We start from the raw sequence: 15,909 nt of genomic DNA, 5'->3' as shown, positions 1-15,909 counted from the left end.
CTTCCAGGGGTGCTGGAGCAGGTGTCAGATGAAGGAAACCATTATCCTAAGACCAAAGAGATAGAACCGAGAACTAATAGCACTATTGCAGCTCATCTTAGAAAATATTCATTGAATATCCATAGGAATCACCATGAGGTTTGTTGTTGTTGCTAAGTCATGTCCGATTCTTTGCAACTCCAGGGACTGCAGCACACCAGGCTTCTCTGTCCTCCAATATCTCCCAGAGTTTGCTTGGATTTATGCCCATTGAGTCGGTGATGCTATCCAACCATCTCATCCTCTGCTACCCCTTTCTCCTTTTGCCTTCAGTCTTCCCCAGCATCAGAGTCTTTTCCAATGAGTTGGCTCTTCACATCATATGGACAAAGTTTTGGAGCTTCAGCCCTTCCAGTGAATATTCAGGGCTGATTTCCTTTGGGATTGACTGATTTGATCTCTTTGCAGTCTGAGGGACCCTCAAGAGTTTTCCTCAGAACCACAATTCAAGAGCATCAATTTTTTGGTGCTCAATCTTTTTTATGGTCCTACTCTCAATCCATACATGACTACTGGAAAAACCGTTGCTTTGACTACAGAGACCTTTGTTGGCAAAGTGATGTCTCTGCTTTTTTAATATGCTGTCTTGGTTGGTCATAGCTTTCCTTCCAAGGAGCAAGTGTTTTTTAATTTCATGACTGTAGTCACTGTCTGCAGCGCTTTTGGAGCCCCCCAAAATAAAACCTGCCACCGCTTTCACTTTTCCCCCTTCTGTTTTCCATAAAGTGATGGGACCAGATACCATGACCTTAGTTTTTTGACTGTTGAGTTTTAAGCCAGCTTTTTCATTCTCCTCTTTCACTCTCATCAAGAGTCTCTTTAGTGCTTCTTCACTTTTTGCCACTAGAATGGTATCATCTGCATATCTGAGGTTGTTGATATTTTTCCTGGCGACCTTGATTCCAGCTTGTGATACATCCAGCCCAGCACTTCGCATGATGGTCTCTGCATATAAGTTAAATAAGTGCAGTTACAATATACAGCCACTGTCATACTGCTTTCCCAATTTTGAACCAGTCAGTTGTTCCATGTCTGGTTCTAACTGTTGCTTCCTTACTCACATATGGGTTTCTCAGGAGACAGATAAGGTGGTCTGGTACTGTCTTTAAGAGATGGGAGTACTTGAATACCTTACCTGTCTCAGGTAATAGAAAGAGGCATAATCTTGAAAAGACAAGACATAGTTTAAGGTCTGGTGACTTTGGCAAAGTTCAAACTTCTTTGATCCTTGTTGAATGATTATGAAAATCAAGAGGAAAAATTTGTGTGAAATCATCTGGCTGTATAATTGGAGGTTTATACTGTACATTGTGAGAGCAGGTATTATTATGAGCAATCAATATGAGCTCTGTGCCTATAACATTGCTTTCTGAAAAAAAAAACAATAATTTTGATGATGGTTTAACAGGATCAAAATAAATGTACTTTACCCTGGTACAGGCCAGCTCTAGCATCACCCAAGTGAAACAGATCAGGACAAAATGACACCAAGGAGACTGATGTGTATGCTGAGTTCCCATGTAGGTAAAGAACTCATCTCAGAATCAGCGGGTCTCAGCAGATCTTGACCTTGATTGCAATGTGACCATGACTAATAGCAACAGCTTGGTTACATTGCTGCAATCTCTTTACCATTGCATTCCAAACATATCAGAGTGTTGTCTGTATATCTTGTACCATCTTTTAGAGCCTACCTGTCAACATTAACCCACAGTCTTGGCAAACATGCCAGTGATCATCTGCCTTTCTTCCCATACAATCTCTAGACTTGTTGTTTCAACAAAATAAGCATTTTTTTCACTCTTTTGCTCTACCCTTGCAGAACAACTCATTTTTCTCAAATACCATGTACTTTCACATTTCCAAACTTTTTTCCGTATAAAGGTTCCTTAGGCCTAGAATGTCCTCACTCCTCACCTTCTTACTGATTAACTATTTATGCTTTCAGGGTCAGATAAATGTAAATTGCCATCTCTCGTCAAAATACTCAGTGGAATTCATTGCATTGTTATCTATATTTCCATTTTATGCTATTTATAGTTCAATATACTTATTCAGCAAACATTTACAGAATGTCTGCTGAATATCAGGACCTTTTAAGATGCAAATGACAGAAACCTACTCCAAGTAGCTTAAACAAGCTAGCTCACCACATTTCCATCCTCACCTATATTTCCATTTTACTCCATTTATAATTCAATATACTTAGTCAACAAACATTTACAGAATGCCGCTAAAGGTCAGGACTCTTTTAGATGCAAATGATACAAACTCAAATCTAAATAGCTTAAACAAGCCAGCTCACCTAATGGAAAAGAACAATGAAAAACATGGTGCGATCCAGGCATTCAAACGATGTGATTTGTATTAATCTTTCTTTTGTACAAGTTGATTAGGTTGGGCCCCCTAGAAATAGAGCCTGAGATAGGATTCTTATGAAAGTGATTTATTGAGGGGATGCCTTTAGGAAAAGATGTGGAAGGAAAACAGGGGAAGAAAGTAAAGTAAGAATGCAGCCTCCATTGGAAACTAGTTTCAGCTTTTCCACGTGTGGAGATTTAAAGCATAAATCACACCACACAATTTGTCCTATCTGGAGTCAAGAGTGTTTTGCTTTAAAAAAAAAATTATTTCTTATTTTTTTGATTGCAACATGCCACATGTGGAATCTTAGCTCCCCGACCAGGGATTGAACTCATACCTCCTGCATTGGAAGCACAGAACATTAAACACTGTACCGCCAGGGAAATCTTGAGGGTGTTTTGCTTTTTGTATTCCCTTGACGATGAGCCAAGAGCTGTTAGATGGGAAGGTCTGTGTTGATCTTCCCTGTGAAAGGGACATGGGTGAAGCAGCAACAGCAACTATGTGGCAGGCATGATGACTGTCAAGATTCATCTGCAGCTTGGTCAATCTCAGAGGAAAGATCTTCTTAAATCTCTGAAAAGTTCAGGGTGAACTCTGATGTGTACAATTCTTTTGCAATACAGGTGGAATCAGAATCAAGTAAACCACAAGCTGTAGATGCTTCTCAGGAAAGGGGGGGTTTTAATTAAAGAAGGAAGAAGGCTGGTAGGCAATGTCAAGAATTCATTCTACCAAGTTCCAGGCACTGGTGGGGGCAAAGAATACAATGGTGAGCAAAAAATACACACATCTCTGTTGTCACAGAGCATATCAGCTTTGTTTAGTGCAGAGACACACACAAAAAAGCTGCAATAATGTAAAATATACGCTGTGGTAGGGGAAGGATCGATGGCTCTGAATGCATTATGTTAGTTTATCCAACTTTATATATCCAGTGCCCAGATGGTACCCTAAGTACTGTAAGTGGTCAGTGAAGGAGCATATGCAGCTAGTTGTGTGAACTCAGGGTTTTGGGCAGGAAGGAAGTAGATCCTCTCTGGGAGTTGTCCTTTTAGTTAGTTTATGGGCCACGCAAGACAATCACTCACTACTTACTGGCCATATAGTGCCTTTAAGTGGAGTGATTCTTACATCTGACTCCTGATGACTTTTGCCTATTCCCAAATTCTGCAACTGTTTTCAAATGGTAGATCTCCCACCTTTGAGGATATTTAATTTCTCTCAGTTTAGTTCAACATATAACTCACTGACCATGAACTTTGTGTTAATAGAGTGTAAGTGTTGCAAAAAATAAAAAGATGAATAAACCATAGTCTCAGCAAGCTAATAATTTAGGACAGCTGCCTAGCAGGATCAATATAATGACTTGTAATGACAAGGAATGTAAATTTCACTTTGTACATTCTCTGGGTAGCTGCTAGGGGGATTGCAGTTTTTAAAATTTGCTTTTCATCAGGTGCAGTGTCACTGAATCTAAGGCCAAAAGGACATAAACGCAGAAAGAGAAACCCTTACATAAATGCCCTCAAGACAGGAGCAGCCATTTTGACACTAATTCCTCATTTAAATGCTTTCTTCTCTGCAATCACCCTCTGTTTTTTCCAGTCTCACTTTATTGAGGCTTTCAGTGGCTAAGTTGAAGATCTCTCTTGGTAAATGTCACATTGCACCTGAAAGTATGTGGGTTAGTTTCAAACATCTTTTGATACTGATTTCTAATGTAATTCCACAGTAATAGGAGAACAGTCTGTATGATTTCAATATCTTTAGGCCATGAAGTTTTTGCACCTTGTTTTATGTCCCTGGATATGTTCCAGTGTCCCCTAGATTACAGTCTATGGGAACTTAAAAAGAATTTGTGTCCTATTGTTGAGTGAAAATTGTATAAACCTTAATTACGTTGAATTGGTTCACAGTGCTTTTCAGGTCTACTATATCCTTCTACTTCTCTGTATATTCATTGAAACTCCAACTAAAAATCTTAATTTATCTACTTAAAAAATAATTGTAATATAGTGTAACTATATGTAACCTTGTTCTGTATTTTATAAATCTCCTGTAAATGTGTTATCATACTTTCATAATTAAAAAAAAAAAGACAGAAGCAGCAAATAGTTAGTCATCCTTGACTGTTATCTCTTTTTTACCCTCCACCTCCAGTCACACCTACAGATCAAATCTCCATGCCACCATCTTAGTCCAAGTTGCTCTCATCTGTCACCTGGACTTGCTCTCATCTCTCTCCTGCAAGAGCTTCCTAACTAGTCTCTCAGATCCTATCTATTGCATCCTTCACATCCATTTACCAACACAATTAGCAGAGTAATCTTTTGAAATTGTAAATTTAATTATATCTTCTGCTTAATCCTCATATCAGCCTTATTTAAATTCCTCTTTGGCTTTCCCATTGCACTCAGAATAAAATCCAGACCCTTTAAACAGCATCCTACTAGGCCCTACATGAACTAACACAGCTTTCTCTCTCTCCTACCTGTGATTAAATTCCACCATCACTGCCCTGTCTTCAGTTCTGCAGACTGTACAAGGGGAGAGCCTTTAGCCACATGGTCCCCAATCTGACTCCAACTCAGTTTTCAATCCTGGCTTAAATGGATTGGCTTTAAAGAGGACCTTCTTCACATCTTATTTAAAGAGAGTATCCTAGGACTTCTCTGGTGGTCCAGTGGCTAAGACTCTGCCCACCCAATGCAGGCGGCCCAAGTTCAATCCTTGGTCAGGGAACCAGATGGCATATACTTTAACAAAGATCAAAGATGCCACATGCTATAACTAAGATCCAGTGCAGCAAAATAAATAAATACATTTTTTTTTAATAAATAAAAATTTTAAAAAGAGGGTATCCCCTCCCCGTAATGGTCTTTATTGTCTATCATAAAGCTTAGTCTTGTTCATTCATGGTGCTTATCACAATTTGCAGTTCAGTATTCATTTTATTGCCTGTGTTTTCCACTAGTCTGAAATTGCAGAAGGGCAAGGGTCATTGTTTTATTTTATAGCAGTATACTCATTACATGGCTCAATGCTTGCAATAATAGGTGCTCAGTAAACATTTAAGTTCATTCAATTCATCCATTCATTCATTTGTTAAAAAATATTTTGAGCCTTAACATTTTAAAAAAGCTTTGAAGTGAACTTTTCTGGTGGTCCAGTGGTTAAGACTCTGCACTTTCACTGCAGGGGGCATGGGTTTGACCCCAGGAAGTTCCACATGCAGCAAGTGTGACCAAAAAAAAAAAACTTGATGGATGTACATCAGATACGTATAATTTTCAAACTTTAAGCTTTGCTTTTTTTTTTCTTTCAGTAAAAGGAGAAGGCATGTTTCATCTTGTTTGTCTTTAAGGAAGACCTTACTTGATTTGGGGGAAACCACCTGAAAATTTCTGTTTATATGAAACAGAACATATATATGCATATGGGAAAGTGAAAGTTGCTTGGTCATGTCCGACTCTTTGCAACCCCAGAGACTATACAGTCCATAGAATTCTCCAGGCCAGAAGATTGGAGTGGGTAACCTTTCCCTTCTCCAGGGCATCTTCCCAACCCAGGGATTGAACCCAGGTCTCCCACATTGCAGGTGGATTCATTACCAGCTGAGTCACAAGGGAAGCCCAAGAATACTGGAATGGGTAGCCTATCCCTTCTCCAGTGGATCTTCCTGACCCAGGAATTGAACTGGGGTCTCCTGCATTGCAGGTGGATTCTTTACCAACTGAGTTATCAGGGAAGCCCATATATGCGTACATATACTAATATATATATATATATATATATATATATATTTATATTTGATAATGTATATTGGGTATTTGGGATACATATATACACACCCATCCATTGGTTTTCAGGAAAATGAAAACAACACAAAAGCAGATGTCTTGGATGAAGCAGCCCAGTTTTCTGTTTGATTACATAAATTTGATGTGTTTTATCAGTACTACTCTTTAGAATTTGTGCTTTTCACTTTCATGCATTGGAGAAGGAAATGGCAACCCACTCCAGTGTTCTTGCCTGGAGAATCCCAGGGACAGGGGAGCCTGGTGGGCTGCTGTCTATGGGGTCACACAGAGTCAGACACAACTGAAGTGACTTAGCAGCAGCAGCAGCAGAAGAAAAATTATTCTTTTCTTTGAATGAATTTAAACAGATTTATGGTTTATTCTATGAAAATATGAGAGTGTATTTCTACTCTAAGAGATCTGGAAATCTGAAAAATCTCCCAAAATATGAGATTGCAAACTTTATCTGGAGCTGGAGAAAAGAATAGGATAAAAGGATCTAGACTGAACTAGACAGCATTATTGATTATTATCTATATATCATTTGAAGGAATAACCCAGTGGTGCTGATGTTGAAATATTTTGATCTGAGATTGCATTTTTGAGAGCCATTCTACACTGCAACCCTCTTATGGGTAGTAGAAGGAGGTTCTTATGGATGAGGTTGATATTTCCACTCCCACTCATCCTGTCAACTTAGAAAGACATTGATTCTGGAACAGAAAAGGAGGACTAGAGTGATAGACCTGAATATCTGTGATAATTCCACATCATACATGGAACTTCAACGTGTCAGGCAAAATGTTCAAGGGATTGTCTTTTTGGAGAAAGAAGATGGTGCCAACCAGAAGATGGTGGACCAGTGGCCAGACATCCTTCCATCACACTGACAGGATGGGTCTGAAGACTCAGAGCAACCACTTTCAGCAACAGGTGTACATTATTTTCTCTGTTCTACTTTCTGTCCATTATCAACTAAAGGAAAGTTCTATATCCTTCTCTCACTGCCCATGCCAGAAGGGTAGTGATAGCGTATGTTTGACGATGGATGATAATCCCCAAATTGCAGCATGTGATTGGCAAGAAATGAGTGGCCATGCTTATGGATAGAAAACCAACATTCTGAGGTCAGCAGATTAATTAGGTGGCCTACCCCACCAGGTTGGATTTGTGGACCATGTAAGCCTCTCTGATTTTAAAAACACTTGGGGAAGAGAACCAGGGAATGACTAAACTTTCTTCAGTCAAAAGGAATGAGGGCACAAAGCCGTCATAGTTTGAATATTGAAGGAATCACTTCACAGTCTTAGTTTGGGAGGTTTAGAACCATTAAGGCTGTGACAGGTACTACAAGGAAAATGAAAATAAATTTGCAGCAAGTTATTTTCCATCTAGAAGCCACAGACTCTTTGTTAGCTTCTCAGTCTGTTCAGGTTGCTATAACAAATGGCTGTAGACTGGATGGCTTTATAACAAAAAGTTATTTATGTTTCAGAAGCTGGGAAGCCCAAGATCAAGGTGCCTGCAGACTCAGTGCCCAGTGAACCAGCCTTCTGGACTCACAGACAGCTGTCTTCTCTCTGCCTCCTAACATGTAGAAAAAGGGTCAGGGAGCTCTCTGGGGTCTCTTTTATGAGGGCAATAATCCCACTCCTGAGGACTCCACCCTCATGATCTCAGTTCAGTTCAGTCCAGGTCAGCTGCTCAGTCATGTCTGACTCTTTATGACCCCATGAACCGCAGCACGCCAGGCCTCCCTGTCCATCACCAACTTCCGGAGTCCACTCAAACCCATGTCCAATGAGTCGGTGATGCCATCCAACCATCTCATCCTCTGTCGTCCCCTTCTCCTCCTGCCCTCAATCTTTCCCAGCATCAGAGTCTTTTCCAATGAGTCAACTTTTCGCTTGAGGTGGCCAAAATATTGGAGTTTCAGCTTTAGCATCAGTCCTTCCAAAGAACACCCAGGACTGATCTCCTTTAGAAGGGACTTGCTGAATCTCCTTGCAGTCTAAGGGACTCTCAAGAGTCTTCTCCAACACCACAGTTCAAAAGCATCAATTCTTCAGTGCTCAGCCTTCTTCACAGTCCAACTCTCACATCCATACATGACCACTGGAAAAACCATAGCCTTGACTAGATGGACCTTTGTTGGCAAAGTAATGTCTCTGCTTTTCAATATGCTATCTAGATTGGTCATAACTTTCCTTCCAAGGAGTAAGTGTCTTTTAATTTCGTGGCTGCAATCACCATCTGCAGTGATTTTGGAGCCCAGAAAAATAAAGTCTGACACTGTTTCCACTGTTCCCCCATCTATTTGCCATGAAGTGATGGGACCAGATGCCATGATCTTAGTTTTCTGGATGTTGAGCTTTAAGCCAACTTTTTCACTCTCCTCTTTCACTTTCATCAAGAGGCCTTTTAGTTCCTCTTCACTTTCTGCCATAAGGGTGGTGTCATCTGCATATCTGAGGTTATTGATATTTCTCCTGGCAATCTTGATTCCAGCTTGTGCTTCTTCCAGCCCAGCGTTTCTCATGATATACTACTCTGCATATAAGTTAAATAAGCAGGGTGACAATATACAGCCTTGATGTACTCCTTTTCCTATTTGGAATGGACTGTTTATGTATGTGTAAAACAGGAGGTTAAAGTGGAAGAGACTTAGAAAGCTTTGCATTGGTCCTAAAAATTAATGGTTTGGAGATTAATGGGAACTGAGGGCAACTGGAAGATGAATGGAATTTGCCATGGAGGGGCCAAGAGAAATCTGCATAGATTTCTGACTCAGAGACACATATAATTGCTTACTGTTGTTGTGCTCCATAGCTACTAAACACATGTACACTTGATCTCTCTTTAATTTCAGATGATTTAAAAACTGATTGAGGGGGTTTGTGGCAAAAAAAAAAAAAGTTCAATTATGAAAAGAAATGACCACAGTACTCAAATCACTGTCACACAACTGTTGTTTTCCTGAAAAGACAAACTCCAAATTTTTACTAGTCTTCTGTTTTGAGATTCATTGGTCAGTCTGCAAGTGTCACAGCTTAGAAATTAATGTCAGAGGTGGTGGGGGTAATAGAAATAGCTTGACTTGGGTTCCAGCCCTGGCTGCCATTTTCAGTGCTTTGATAGAGATGATTACAAAGTGCCTTGGCATTATCTCGGTGGTCAGTGTTCATGCAGGCATCACAGATGAGGTTATAACTGCTCTGGATCTTAGGGATGGGCAGGTATTTGTCAAGTGGCCAAGGGAAAAACCAGAGCCTCAGAACACAGATTTGGTTCATGTAAAATTGCATAAGGGTAGAAGCAGACTTTGAATAGGTGATTTGAAATTGTTCACATTGTCTGTTGAGTAGAGGGATTCTGAGGATATTCTGCTGTAGGCTTTTTTTTTTTTTTTAATAGAAAGGGACATGGGGAGAGTGAAAACAGGTGAGGTAGAGAGAGGTCACTTCATGTCAAGCCTGACCATGGTTATGAGTTTGGATTTTATTCTAAAATAGGAAAACACCGGAAGTTTGTAGGTTGAGTGTATGATTTGATCTGTTTCTGTTTTGAGGTGACAATTCTCACAACTCTGTGGAGAATGGATTTTCTGGACATTAGTGCCGTTATCCAGATGCAGGGTGTTTACAATGAGCTGGGCGGTAGAGTTGCCATAGAGACACTTTGAAGCAATGACACAAATGTAAGAGAGATAATATTTTTTGAAAACATATTTATATATCTCTTTTTTTTTGTATTTTTGAAATTATGATTCTTTGTCTAGTAGAACATAAGCATCATCTCCTTGAGAGAGGTTGGAATTTGTTGCAGAAGGACTACAAAAGTAAAAGCAGTAAGTAATACCCAGAAACGTTAATGTTTAAAATAGGATATTACAGCAAGAAAATGGGCTTTGTGAAGGAATATTTAAATTCCTTAGCTTGTATTTGAAGTATCAGAAGTTAGATCTGAATCAGCACAGTGTTCCTTCCATAAAGTAGTCAAGATAATCCCTCCATTTACTATGACTAACAGGAAACATGCTGCTTGGTAGCAGGAGGGTATGACACAGGGAAATTAAAATCTTACTACTTGTCAAAAGGGGTGGAAGGGAGACTGGTTGGAAGAGGAAGAAGACTAAGAAGAGGAGAGGAGAGGTAAGAAGTTACACTTACGAACTCATGGATTCTCTTCACCTCTTCAGGATTTACTCTAAGATGGAGAGGCACTGGATAATTTAAAATACACTCCAAGAACAGCTTCCCAGGTGGTGCCAGTGGTAAAGAACCCACCTGCCAACACAGGAGACTTAAGAGATGCAGGTTTGATTCCTGGGTGGGGAAGATCCCCTGGAGGAGGGAATGGCAACCCACTCCAGTATTCTTGCCTGGAGATCTCATAGACAGAGGAGCCTGTTGGGCTACATTCCACAGGGGTGGCAAAGAGTTGAACACAACTGAAGTGACTTAGTACACACCCACGCTCCAAGAACAGAAGAGTTCTTGCACTGATCCCCATTTGAGACTTTGGAAGGAAATCACTATCCTGCATGGTTCCATAAAAGAAGGAAAGGTGCAGCATAGCTAAATAAGTTGAGTGGCCTTGTCAGTAAAGAAAGCTTTCAACTTGCTCCCTCATGTTCCCTTGGTTCCCTTGTGGTGGGTACTCTGAGTTAAGGGCCAGTGATTCTGGCACTGTCTCACAGCTCCCAAGTAAGATGTTGTTCTTATTGTTTAGTTGCTAAGTCATGTCTGTATCTTTTGTGACCCCGTGGACTGTAGCCCAGGAGACTCCTCTGTCCATGGGATTTACCAGGCAAGAATACTGGAGTAGGTTGCCATTTCCTTCTCCAGGGGATCTTCCCAACTCAGGGATCAAACCCAGGTCTCCTGCATTGGCAGGCAGATTCTTTATTGCTGAGCCACCAGGGAAGCCCAAAGTAAGATGATATAGTAGCAAAGGCATTATCAGGGGGTAGCCCAGGCCAAGGCCTGGTTGGAGAATGCAACAGAGTCTGGGAGTGGAAACTGTTAATACCTAGAGACAAGAAAAATTAAATCAGCAAGGAAATGCCACTGGAAATGAAGTGAGAAAGAAATAGACTATAATTTCATGCCAAAGGTCAGGAATGAACCAACTGTATCTGAATCGATGACCAACTGCGCACATGCATGGACCCACTTAGGTGTAGGGTCTTTTACTCACCAATGTCACAAGATCATGTAGGCCAGACCCTTCCAACTATGCCCCTGGATACCATCTTGTAGGGAAAAAAGAGAAGGGGGTACATTTAAAAAGGCTAAATTAAATTTAGAAACCCTTTAAATGAGTGACTTGAATTAATTTTTTTATTTTATTTTTTATTGTGGAAAAATATACGTAACATAGAACTTACCACAATAACTTTTATGTGCTCAGTTCAGTGGTATTAAGTATATTCACATTGTTTTACAATCATTATCATAACCCATCTCCAGAAATTCATCCTCCCAGACTAAAACTCTGCATCTATTAAATAACTCCTCAACCACCCCACCCTCCCAACCTCTGGCAACCATTATTCTACTTTCTGTTTCTATTGTTTTTGACTATTTTGCCTGCTAAGTCACTTAAGTCGTGTCCAACTCTGTGATACTATAGACTTGTAGCTCACCAGGTTCCTCTGTCCATGGGATTCTCCAGGCAAGAATACTGGAGTGGATTGCCGTGCTCTCCTCCAGAGGATCTTCCAAACCTGCACATCTTACATCTCCTGCATTGGCAAGTGGGTTCTTTATCACTAGTGCCCCCTGGGAAGCCCAGGAACCATACAATATTTGTCCTTTTGTGTCTGGTTTATTTCACATAGAATAAAGTCTTCAAGGTTCATCCATGTTGTATCGTGTGTCAGAATTTCATTCTTTTTTAAGGTTGGATACTATTCCATATTATGTATGTATATGCCTCATTTTGCTTATCCATTTATCTGTTGATGGACATTTGGGCTGTTTCCATCTTTTGGCTAGTGTGAATAATACTGTCAGGAATCTGAGTACACACTTATCTGTTCTGGTCTCTGCTTTCAATTCTTTTGGGGGTATACCTAGAAGCAGAATTTCAGAATTGTATAGTAAGTCTGTGTTTAGTATTTTGAGGAAGCACCATGCTGTTTTCCACAGCAGCTGCACCATTCTGTATTTCTCTAATAGTACCCAAGAGTTCCAATTTCTCCACATCCTCACCAACACTTAGTATTTTTCTGTTTTTCATTTGGTTTTAAATAGCTATCATGATTGGTATGAAGTAGTATGTCATTATGGTTTTAATTTGGATCTACCTAATGACTATCAATTTAGATCATCTCGTGCTTATTGATCAATTATGTATCTTCTTTGGAACATTTATTCAAGTCCTTTGTCCATTTTAAAATCAGGTTGTTTTGTTGTTGTTGAGCTGTTGGAGTTCTTTATCTAATCTAGATATTAATCCCTTATCAAATACAGTATTCATAAATACTTCCTCCCATTCACAGAGTACCTTTTCATTCTGTTGTCTTTTGATGTACAAAATTTAAAAATTTTTGTGAAGTCCAATTTGTCTATTTTTAATTTTGTCACCTGGGCCTGGGGTGTCATATCCAGGAAGTCATTGCCAAATTCAATGTTGTGCAGCTTTTGGCCTGTATTTCCTTCTAGGAGTTTTGTACTTTTAGGTCTTACTTATAAGTCTTCAATCCATTTTGAGGTTTTGGTTTTTTGTTTTTTTTTTCCACTCTGTGCAGAGATCTTAGTTCCCTGACCAGGGATTGAACCCAGACCCTCTGTATTGGAAGCACAATCCCTTGAGATTCTATATGAATCTTAGATAGATTTTTATATTTCTGCAAAAAACACCACTTGAGATTCTTTTTGGAGATTGCATTGAATCTATAGATTGCTTTGAGTAAATTGACACCTTAGGAATATTAAGTTTTCTTGGGAATTCCCTGGTGGTCCAGTGGTTAGTCCCTCAGACTATAAGGAGACCAAATCAGTCAATCCTAGAGGAAATCAACCCTGAATATTCATTGGAAGGACTGATGCTGAAGCTGAAGCTCCAATACTTTGGCCACCTGATGGGAAGAGGCAACTCATTGGAAAAGCCTTTGATGCTGGGAAAGACTGAAGGCAAAAGGAGAAAGGGGCAGTGGAGGATAAGATGGTTAGATAGCATGAACGACTCAATGAACATGAATTTGAGCAAACTCCAGGAGATAGTGAAGGACAGGGAAGCCTGGCATGCTGAAGTCCGTGGGTTGCAAAGAGTCAAACATAACTTAGCGACTCAACACACACACCAGTGGTTAGGACAATGTGCTTCTGCTGCTGAGGGCTTGGGTTTGATTTCTGATCCAGGAAGCAATATCCTGCAAGCTGAGCACTATGGCCAAAAAACAATTGTCTCTCCATCCATGAAATTGTGTTGTCTTTTTAAAATAATTAATTAATTAATTTGGCTGCAATAGATCTTGACTGAGACACATGGGATCTTCTAGTTGTGACTCATGGGCTCTGGATTGCATAGGCTCAGTAGTTGCACGTGGGCTTAGTTGCTCCATGGCATGTGGGATCTTAGTTCCCTGATTAGGGATAGAACCCACCTCCTCTGTGTGGCAAGTTGGATTCTTAACCACTAGGTCACCAGGAAACTCCCTGGGTTGCCTTTCTGTTCATTGCTGTCTTTAATATCTTTCAACAGTGTTTTGTAGTTTTTACAAGTATACAAGTCTCTCACCTCCATGGTTATGTTTATTCTTAAGTATTTTATTCATTTTATGCTATGATAAATAGAATTGTCTTCTTAATTAGGGGGGTGTTATTAGTATAAATTAGTGCAACTGATGGTGTTGATTTTGTATCCTACAACATTCCTGAGTTTATTTATTAGCTCTTAACAGGTTATATGTGCATGTGTATGTTTGTGTTAAAAATTGTAAGAGTTTCTATGTACATGTTATCCTTGAACAGAGAGAATTTTACTTCCTTTTCAATATGGATGCCTTTTATCTCCTTTTCTTGCCTAATTGCTCTGGCTAGGACTTCCAGTACTATGTTGAATAAAAGTGGCAAAAGCCAGCTTTTGTTTTTCCTATTCTTAGAAAAAATGCTTTCTGTCTTTCATGAGTATGATGTAAGTTGTGGATTTTTAATATGTAACGTTCATTATGTTGAGGTAATTTCCTTCTCTCCCTAGTCTGTTGAATGTTTTTTATCATGGAAGGGTGTCGAATTTTGTTAAATGCTTTTTCTGTATCAATTGAGATGATCATGTGATATTTCCCCCCTTCATTCTGTTAATGTGATATAGTACATTAATTGATTTTTGCATGTCAAACCATCTTTGCATTACCAAAATAAATCCCACTTAATAATGATGTGTAATTGCACTTTTATTTTTGGCTATACTGGGTCTTCATTGTGGCATAAGGGTTTTCTCTAGTTGTAGCTTAGTTGCCCCCAGGCATGTGGGATCTTAGTTCCCTGACCAGGGATAGAACCTGTGTTCCCTACACTGCAAGGCATATTCTTAACCACTGGACCACCAAGGAAGTCCTTGAACTCATTTTTAAACTAAATCAAATTAAGAATTTTTATGCCCCTGCTAACTAGCTCTTGAGGAGCTCAAGAAGATAAAAATAATTTTAGAGATTAGAGAAACTAATTTATAAGTAAACACACTTTAATATACTATTCAGTGTGTGTGTCTCTGTGTATTAGGGAGGGTAAGTGGACAGCATGTTACAGAACTCAGGTTCAGCTGCTGGCCACTTGGAAGGTGTTGTTTAGAAAGGAAAGTTCACTTTATGTAGGTGGCTGGCAACCTGGAGAGAAGGAGGACTCATGCTCAAGAACCAACTCCAAAGATTCTGCTTGACCAAGAAAAATTTTAAAGGGAGAAAGGGGAAGTTAATCGCAGGGGAGGAGGTCAGAGTCTTTCACTTCCACTGTAGGCAGACTTTCTTCTGATAGGTTGGTGGGGAGGTAATGGAACAGTGTTGAGCCTGCAGTTACTGTCCTCCACCGGGGTGGGGCCCTTAGTTCCTACAGAAGGAGTCAAAGATATTGTTATGTATTTCCCTTGAGGAGGAACTAGAACCCTGCTTTATCACTGCACTATTATTTCTTGCAAAGAAATAGAGGAAAACAATAGAATGGGAAAGACTAGAGATCTCTTCAAGAAAATTAGAGATACCAAGGGAACATTTCATAGATGGGCTCAATAAAGGACAGAAACAGTATGTACCTAACAGAAGCAGAAGATACTAAGAAGAGGCGGCAAGAATACACAGAAGAACTATACACAAGAGATCTTAATGACTCAGATAACCATGATTGTGTGATCCCTCATCTTGAACCAGACATCCTGGAGTGCGAAGTCAAGTAGGCCTTAGGATGCATCACTATAAGCAAACCTGGTGGAAGTGATGGAATTACAGCTGAGCTTTTTCAAATCCTAAAAGATGATGCTGTTAAAGTGCTGCACTCAATATGCCAGCAAATTTGGAAAACTCAGCAGTGGCCACAGGACTGGAAAAGGTCTGTTTTCATTCCAATCCCAAAGAGAGGTAGTGCCAAAGAATGTTCAAACCACTGCACAATTGCACTTATTTCACACACTAAAATGCTCAAAATTCTCCAAGAGAGGCTGCAACAGTATGTGAACCGAGAAATTCCAAATGCTCAAGCTAGAT

This window comes from Bos mutus, chromosome 15 (genome assembly GCF_027580195.1).
Source record: "Bos mutus isolate GX-2022 chromosome 15, NWIPB_WYAK_1.1, whole genome shotgun sequence".
Lineage (NCBI taxonomy): Eukaryota > Metazoa > Chordata > Mammalia > Artiodactyla > Bovidae > Bos > Bos mutus.
This window is presented reverse-complemented; position numbering follows the sequence as displayed.